General features: G+C 33.6%; 1 long non-coding RNA gene across 15 annotated transcripts in view; it reads left to right on the forward strand.

Moving 5' to 3' along the window:
• Nucleotides 1-10067, forward strand: part of LOC106871257 (uncharacterized) — a 413124-nt gene that overhangs the window by 228446 nt on the left and 174611 nt on the right. For all 15 annotated transcript variants that reach the window (XR_008266341.1, XR_008266336.1, XR_008266342.1 and 12 more), the window contains one exon: nt 2469-2729. This is a non-coding gene — a long non-coding RNA (uncharacterized LOC106871257). The remainder of the gene's footprint in view (nt 1-2468; nt 2730-10067) is intronic.

Consider the following 10067-nt stretch of genomic DNA (forward strand, 5'->3'; position numbering starts at 1 on the left):
ATAATAATAATAATAATAATAATAATAATAATAATAATAATAATAATAATAATAATAATAATAAAAGGTAAAGAAATACCTAATATTATTATTGTTGTTGTTGTTGTTATTATTATTATTATTATTAAAAGGAGTAAGGCAAACATTAAATATGGCCTCAATTGAGTACCTGCAAATATCTGATAGCATATTACATTCCTGATTACTGAAGATTCTCTTTATAAATTAAATAGTCTCAGTACTTAATACATCGCTCATGTTATACATGAAAATGGAAGGCGACAATATTATTGCAAGGAAACTACATTATCCCTCTACGTGTAAGGATCTTACTGACAGGCTTTTAATCTCAGCTTCTAAGATTATACCTAGTTCCGACTCCATTAAGAATTCCACCGAATGAAGCCACCAATGGCTTTAAATGCTACGAACGATAAACCATCTATTTCATATGTATGACTTAAAATAATTACAAGAATTTAATATCCAGTTAAAAATCTACCAAGACTTGTCCTCAATTTAACAAAATAAAATCAGTTCTGGATGAGACAAATGTGCCAAAACTATAAAAGAAGTGGCAAATTAAATAAAATCGAGATCATTAAATTAGAAACGGACACGAATATCAAAGAATCAGACAAAACACTCTCTTACATATATATGTAAGTGATTATGAAACACGAAAATGAAGGAAAAACTCCCGAGTAAATTAGGGGAAAATTAGGAATGAGTACGAGAGAAAAGTCAGGCAAAATATTAAAAGCTGGACTCATTGCTAGAAAAAGATAATCGTGTAATAATTCTGTTTGTTCCTCTGTTACTTAGCCCATCCGTAACGCCTCCACATGATTAGTTGAAGGGGAAGGGGAAGGATGGAGATTGGGAGTGGGTGGAAGTATTTTACCAAGTTACTTAGCCTGTCTGTAAAGCTTTCATGTTGAAGGAAAAGGCGAAGAGCTAAAGAAAAGTGAGAGAGAAAAAGAGGGTAAGGCGAATAGTGAGAGAGAATGCTGTGTATTAAGTCTATAAAATTATGCATAAAGTGTATAAAATGTATATATATAAAGTGCATTAAGTAATCATTGTATTCAAATTTCCTTCACTTTTCAATGATTAGCAGATGAGTGATTATCTTTTGATACAGACACAACACAGTCAACGCTTTTAGGATTTTGGGATAAAATTTTCAGAAATAATCCAATAAGTTTACCATTAATTGCGTGAAATATTCACAGGTCTCGGTAGTAGGTATAAATTAACTAGCTAGCTTAATTGTAAACCATGGCTTTAAAATGATAAAGTAAAAGTTAAGTGAATTAAAGAACTTAAACGAAAACCAGCAAACTACGAACAGCGTTTCAAAGTCACGACACTGAAGTTGTTGCAGATAGAATACCCCTTGTCCGTAGATAGCTATGAGGAACATGACTCAAATACAAAACTAGTACAAAGTAACAACACTCAGTAGAAAAATATTCAAAAGCAGCAAAGGGAAATTGATTAGTGTGGAAGAAAGATAAGGAAATAAAAAAAGGCAACTCTTTCTTTATACGTGGGAACAATAAAATACTAACTGGAAACTAACAGCGTTGGAAAAATTATTTAAATAAAGAGAAAACAAGAGTGACTGTAACCTCACCTCTTCAAAAAGAAACGAAAACAAAATGAAAATAGAATTCCAAACTATACTTAAGAAAAAACTATTGCCTGACCAATATACCGTAAGACTCGATAACAGCAAAATAAACCAGTATGAAAGTAACAATGGTTCAAAAGCTCTGAAATAAACAGAGAAACAGGTTTGATTTTAGCATGACAAGAGTAATGTTTAACTACAAATAACTAAACAAGCAGTACAATGTTACAATTGACCACATCATCTCCAGCTGCCTAGTCCTTTCCGAGTTTGAGTATGTACACAAACACGATTTTACAATTTCGATACTCTGCCCTATACCAGCAACAACTCGAACAACATATATTAACACAACACATAGCACATCCCACCCGCTACACAATCACTTTGTCAAATTAAAACACACATCACTAATCATACATCACATGCAAAGCACAAATACCATCAAACCAAAATAGCCACAACTCACATTGTACATATTCTATATACACCGTAGACGAAACACTAAAATATCTCCAGAATCAACAAAAATCCCACAAAAACTAATGTATTATTCAAACACCATTCATACATCCTCAATAGACAATATTGCATACACCTCCCAGGAACATGTATGTGCAAAGTAAACTTGTATGAAACTATTGAAAACATGATGATAATGACGTTGATGATGATGATGATAATGGTGGTGGTAGTGGTGGTGGTGGTGGTGGTGGTGGTGATGATGATGATGATGGTGGTGATGATGATTCTGTTTCACACGATTCTGTTTATTTATTTTATATTTTTATTTATTTTATTTATTTATACTTTTTTTTTTCTTTTGTTTTAGATTCGCTTAGTTTCTTAGAAGACATTTCATCATGGTCATGTGACTGATAAAATTCGCAAAACGCTATTTGAATCGAAATTCTGGACTCGGTGATGGCTTATAAAATGGTTGCTCGGTGGTGATATGAAGCGAATATCCGAGAAGCGGCATCAATAGACAATCGACGAAGCCGCTGGACAGTTAAGATTCCAGCTGGAACTATCAGAGAGGTGATGCCAATACAACGATTGTGTGTACGTAGCCGTATTTCTATATAAGTTGGTAAGTATACCCATGTGTGCATGTATCAATGTGTGAGTATGTCCATATTCGTATATATGTATGTGTGTGTATGCAAGACTGCGTGTTTGCATCTCTCTACAGACCTCACCCAATTCATTTGGATAGTATTTCGAAGTCAGTTCTTCAAAGTCGGTTCTTACAATAAAGAAATGAGTTTGATTAAGAGCAAACAAAAAAGGAAGGTAAGTGGAAACGAGATAGATTGAAAAAGTTATAAACATAACGATATTGACAGAAAGCATCATTATATATGTATTTTTACCCCCACTTAAACGTGGATGTTCTACTAGAGCAACCTTTACTGCGGTAGTTAGCGAGAGAGAAACTCTCATACTGGCTTTTCGGTGCAGCATTTTGCACCAATAAGCCAATAGGAGAGTGTCTCTCTTGTTAAGTACCGTAGTAAAGTTTGCTCTGGTAGAACATCCACGTTTAAGTGGAGATAAGCATTTCTTTTTTCGTATTAATCCATTAATACGACCTCTGTCACCAACACACACACACACACACACACACACACACACACACACACACACACACACATACCTAGAGAGATAGATAGATAGATAGACAGATAGATAGATAGATAGATAGATAGATAGATATAGATAGATAGATAGATAGATAGATAGATATGTAGATAGATAGATAGATATGTACACACACAGATATACATGTAATTATGAATGTATATACACACATACATACACACAAACATACAATCACACACGCACACAGCACACACATACTCACACATACGCGCTCATAAATGCATATTCATTAAATATGCTCAGTATGGAAGTGGAAAGACCATAGTTCAATCGAGGAGCTCAGTACGGGTGTTGGACAGACTTAATATACTTATTAGGAGCGAATGGTTCTGCGGTGAAATCTTTCATTTCACGTGTTCAGCTTCTTAACTTTCATTCTTTTGTTTATCTATTTGTTTTGGATTCTTTTCCCTTGCTTTCTGCACACATCTCACATACACATACACACTAGCACTAGAATCAAACACAAACCAGAATATTTTCATTATCCAAAATTCACACCATACACACCATGCACAGAGTAACTGCAATTTTCGGCGAGCCAACGTGACCGCCATCCAAATATGTTCGGAACTTATACGCATGCGCACAGAGTACGCTTCGGGAGATCTGAGTTCAGCAATCAATAATCAATGGATCCGTGAATGGACATGCTCTCAGTAAGGCCTTTAGCTTGTAATAAATACACTCATATATAAACACAAATATAAACGCAAAATACATTAAGTACGAATATTAATATTAAAGTAAATAATAATTTACCCCTGCTAAAAAGCTTTATTTTTATTGCAAACTGTAACTCATTAATAAAGGAAAGAAATCTTTCACATAAAGCTTTTGGCTATTTTATGATAATAGTAGACTGGTAATAAAGTTGTTATTTTATCTACCAATGTTGCAGCATGCAATTTAATCTGTCGAACACAAGCATAGATTGCACAATAAACACACAAGTTAAGTGTAATATTTATATGTACCGTAGAATACTTCACCAGTTTAAAAGACTAGGAGCTTAATACACGTATTTTGCAATGTATCTTCCATATATATTGATGTAATTGACATCGGGTTCAATACAGTAAAATAAGTTTTTAAAAAAATACAATCTAATGTAGATACGAGGATATATTCGCAAAATAAACTGCATTTTACAAATATTCATACAATACTAGACCTCTTATCCGGTTGCCAGAAATACAGAAATACTATGCAATATCATACAATATATTGTACTCTATGCGAAGTAAATACATCTTGATTTTGATGTTAGTTAATTTGCATAAGGTGAGTTCCCAAATAGTTTTGTTCCTTACTTTAAAAGATGATTGATAAAGATTAAACATACTCTGCTTTAAATTAGTGTTAGATAGTACCTGTACCTTTTAATAAAATTGTGTTATTTGTTTTTACTTTTCTTCATTTAATTTTCATCCTTTATGTATTACAGTGTATACACGGTAGAGTGTAATATATTTTAAGAATCTTAAATGGGCTAGTAAATATTAAATAGACTCTAATTTGAATCTGTTAAATACAATTTACCCTTTCACTTTTCATAGTTTATTATATATTTTAAGTAGGCGCAGGCGTAGCCGTATGGTAAGAAGTCTCCTTCTCCAACACATGGTTCTGGTTCAGTCCTATTGGGTGGCATATTGGGCAAGTATTTTCTATTATAGCCTCTGGCCAACCAAAGTCTTGTAAGTGGATTTAGTAGACGGAAACTGAAAGAAGCCAGTCACACACACACACACACACACACACACACACACAGATATATATATATATATATATATATATATATATATATATATATATATATATATATATATATATATACCTATTTGTGTGTGTCTTTATATCAGTGTTTGTCCTCCTCCCCCGCTTGATAACCGGTGTTGGTGTGTTTGCGTCTCCCGATCGGCAAAAAGTGACCGATAGAAACTGGGCTTTAAAAATTTCTGGGGTCGATTTGCTTCACTAAAAGCCTTCAAGGCAGTGCCACAGTATGGCCGCACTTTAATGACTGAAACAAGTAAAAGATAAAAGATATATTTAGACTGTTTCCAGAAAGCCGGAGAATTCAGAAGACCGAGACACCTCCTGTTTCAAGCTTACCAGGAAATTTGTTCGGTGCATTAAAATATCAATTCACTCAAAAACTGCATTGCGTTGGGATTACTGTCAGTGAAGAAAAGTGCAGTGTACATAGAGAAGATGTTAAATACAGATTTCGGCTATACCAATGTATCAGCACTGAAGTAATATGGCAGCTTGTTATGTACATTGTTGTTACTTCTGGATAATTGAATATTTTCGGCAACAAGTATGAAATGTGGTAGACGTACATAACTCATGTACAATGTGTTTAATATAGAGAGTTCGCTACCGGTTTAACATCTAATCCATTGTTTGTATACATCTCTTTCGTCTACTGATGAGATTGAGTTAGCAATCGAAACAACGTACTGCGTCTTGGATAACTGATATATAAGTGTATGTATGTGCTTGTGTGTGTGTGTCTATAGAGATAGATAGATAGATAGATAGATAGATAGAGAGAGAGAGAGAGAGAGAGAGAGAGAGAGAGAGAGAGAGAGAGAGAGAGAGAGAGAGAGAGAGAGAGAGAGAGAGAGAGAGAGATTTAAATACTGATATTTCTGTTCATTGTGTTTTGCAAGTATATCTGTGAATATACATGAAATAACTTTAAAATACTATTTGTGAAATAAATAGAAAAAAAAAAGACGCACTGAAAATATATAAGCATAAATATATTCTCTTTTGTTTGTTTTGGCGCAAAACGTACAATGTTAAATAAACACAGTGTGGAAACAAATGTATGTTTCTTTTATGTAAGGAAAAGATCTAGATGTTTCGTGCACTCGGCCTTATGAACCACTACACTTATCATTTTGACGCGAAAGAATAACCATGCGACGTACATTTAAATGCCCGAAAATTTAAAACCACACGGCAATGAGGTCTAAGGCACATACATTGTAAATTTGAATGGCACATACACATTCGTTTTATTTTTGTGTGTGTGTATGCATTGCTTGTTATGAGTAACGTTGTATTACGAAAGACTGGTCCTTCAGAATCATTTCTGTCACATTCTATACAAATAGTAATAATAATAATAATAATAATAATAATAATAATAATAATAATAATAATAATAATAATAATGATGATGATGATGATAAGAATAATAATAATGATAATAATAATAATAATAATAATTATTATTATTATTATTATCATTATTATGACGATGATGATGATGATGACAACAACAACAACAACAACAACAACAACAACAATAACAATAATAATAATAATAATAATAATAATAATAATAATAATAATAATAAACCATAGTAATGGAATGAGCTTAACTAACAACATCGAACGATGCACCTTTCCAGGTGACTCCCTCTCCTCATTACTCTTTTGAATGGTACTGATTCCACTCTCAAACGAACTAAATAGCACGAAATCTTGCCTGGTATGGTTATGTACTCCACCACAACACCCTGACCAAAACCATTCTTTAAGTCACAGTCGAGGTAGGCCGAAAGGGAGGCAGAAAGAGAAACTCCTAGTTTGACAACATCAAAGACTGGACAAGTCACAACACAATGACCTTGCTATGCATGACAGAGAAAAGAGGCCAGTGGCAACAGCTGACCACGAAAGCATCTACAGTGGCACCTCGAAGACTGGTTACATCAGGTAAGAGATCTCGATGCCCTTAGTAGAAAGGTTTATTTAACCAGCACTCTACTATGCAAAATTTACAACGTTAGTGAACACTTTCGCTCCTCTATAAATTCATTTTCTGCGAAATACTCCCTTATTAATAATTGTATTTTCTAGGAGAATACTTTCACTTTCACTTTTGATACGGTAAATACTTTACGCTAATGGGACAACAGCTAACACAGCAAGGAAAGGATTCAAGTTCCTTATGATTTATTAAATAGTATTCGCACTTCTCACTTAATCAATATTCACTATGGAACAAAATCGAAGGCTTGTAGCAACTAAATAACGAATGAGACAATGCAAGCAAAGGACAAGAAGGAACATAGACAAAAGAAAAGAAAAAAGTTTGCGACAAAGTCAATCAATAAGATGAGCTAACATGACCGACCACAAGAGAGTGGGTTACCTACAATATCAAAGAAAACATGAACAAATACAAAGACAGATATTCTTTCTTCGTGCTTGTTCCGCCTCGAAAGGCAAAAGTGCAACTGAGTTGAGCAGTTCCATACAAAGCTTTCGGACTTTATGTAATACATACAAAGCAGAAGTTTATGAACGTACATCTTTGAAAGAATGTGTAAATAAAACAAAAATTAACGAGCGGCTAGAAGCGACGCGTGGCTCTGACATCACCACAAAATAATAATAATAATAATAATAATAATAATAATAATAATAATAATAATAATAATAATAATAATGATAATAATAATAATAATAATAATAATAATAATAATAATAATAATAATAATAATAATAATAATAATAATGATAATAATAATAATAATAATAATAACAATAATAATAATAATAATAATAATAACAATAATAATAATAATACTAATAATAATGATGATGATGATGATGATGATGATGATAATAATGATAATAATAATGATAATAATAACAATAATAATAATAATAATAATAATACCAATTTTATGAGATGCAAGGACCCAAAACTCCGGGGACAGTACAAAGGGGAAACTCAAAAGAAGGCAGAAAATTTTTTTATAAAACTACAAGAAAAAAAAAAAAGAAACAGCAAAAACCTCGTGGGGGAATCTACGTCGAGTGCGAGTTCAAAAAACAATAAAGATATATTAGATAATGAAAAGTCTATACGACTGTAATAAATAATAGAAACTATTACTATAGAGAATATATTAAAGATCAACAGAGATATATCAGATATATATCTACTGAAAATATTGAGTCAGAAGTTATATTCATTGGGTAATATGCCAGCACTTAGCGGTGAAAACTACGAAATTATAAGCAATTACAAAACAGTATGTGAAAATCATTTCATTAAGATAATAAGGTCCACATCTGTTAAAACTGACATGGGGATCAATGCAAATTTCTCAGATATAATTGTCAATGACATAAACATAAATGTATGTACTTTGATATATATCTCTATCCGTTCTGTTCTAAACATCCCTCGAAATGAATTCGAGTTTTCAAAGAACACGTACGAGTAGAACATCGGTTTTTTCGGAATCTGTGGCTCAAAATCCATTTTAGATTACTTATTTTTCCGTTCAGGAAGTGATCGCACTGTAAATTGAACAAATGTTACAGGCGCGACTGTGGGTGTGTGGTAAGAAGTTTGCTTCCCAACCACATGGTTCCGGATTCAGTTCCACTGCGTGACACCTTGAGCAAGTGCCTTCTACCATAGCCTCTGGCCGACCAAAGCCTTGTGAGTGGATTTGGTAGACGGAAACTGAAAGAAACCTGTCGTATGTATGTATGTATGTATGTATACATATATATACATATATATGTATATATGTTTGTGTGTTTGTGTTCGTCACCCCCACAATTGCTTGACAACCAATGCAACTTAGCGGTTCGGCAAAATATGCCAATAGAAGTACTAGGCTTACAAAGAATAAGTCCTGGGTTCGACTAAAGGTGGTGCTCCAGCACACCCGCAAATTAGTACGGATCATAAGATGTTTGGGATCATCAACGTCCAGAAAGCCAATGTTGTCTCTGAATCGTGAAAATGAAGTAAACACTATGTATGGATTAGCAGTAAAAACGATGAAGGTAATATCGAAATCAGAAAGCATCATAAACAGTACTCCAGCAGGGCCATAGAATTTGGGATGAAACATATAAAAGGATAAAACGGCTCAACAAATAAGCATAAACATTTCTAAATATGTTTACTGATTCCGATAAATAGCACTACTAGTCATAGACATAACCTACGAGACATTCAATTCAATAATGCATCTCATTCGGCACAACTCACCTGATATGAACACCCAATACACAGTCAGCACCCAATAAAATAACATAAGCCGCCCGGTATATTATTCTACCCAAACGCCACCCAATAATAACAACACAGCACATACTGTCACATAGTCAACATCCGACACTATAACATCTCGTGTACCATTATAGTTACACACAACTCATATTCTACATATTTGTCACAGAATAATGTAGCAAAGAGACTAGACAGCATTCTCTAATTCAGTTATTCCCAAACATGAGGCACTTAGGAGGCACCAAGGAACGGATTTTTTTTACGAAGAGGAATGCAGGGAAGAAATTTCAATCATGGGAGGCAATCTTAACTGGCAAATAATGTACTCTGTAAAATGTATATACATTCATGCACATACGCATACGTACATGGATGCTGACATACACACACGCACACACATACAAGTGTGTGTGTTTGTGTTAAGTGTATGTAATTATGCATGTATACTCTTTTACTCTTTTACTCTTTTACTTGTTTCAGTCATTTGACTGTGGCCATGCTGGAGCACCACCTTTTAGTCGAGCTAATCGACCCCAGGACTTATTCTTTGTAAGCCTAGTACTTATTCTATCGGTCTCTTTAGCCGAACCGCTAAGTTACGGGGACGTAAACACACCAGCATCGATTGTCAAGCAATGTTGGGGGGACAAACACAGACACACGAACATATACACACACATACAATAATACATATACATATAT

This window comes from Octopus bimaculoides, chromosome 20, assembly GCF_001194135.2.
Source record: "Octopus bimaculoides isolate UCB-OBI-ISO-001 chromosome 20, ASM119413v2, whole genome shotgun sequence".
Lineage (NCBI taxonomy): Eukaryota > Metazoa > Mollusca > Cephalopoda > Octopoda > Octopodidae > Octopus > Octopus bimaculoides.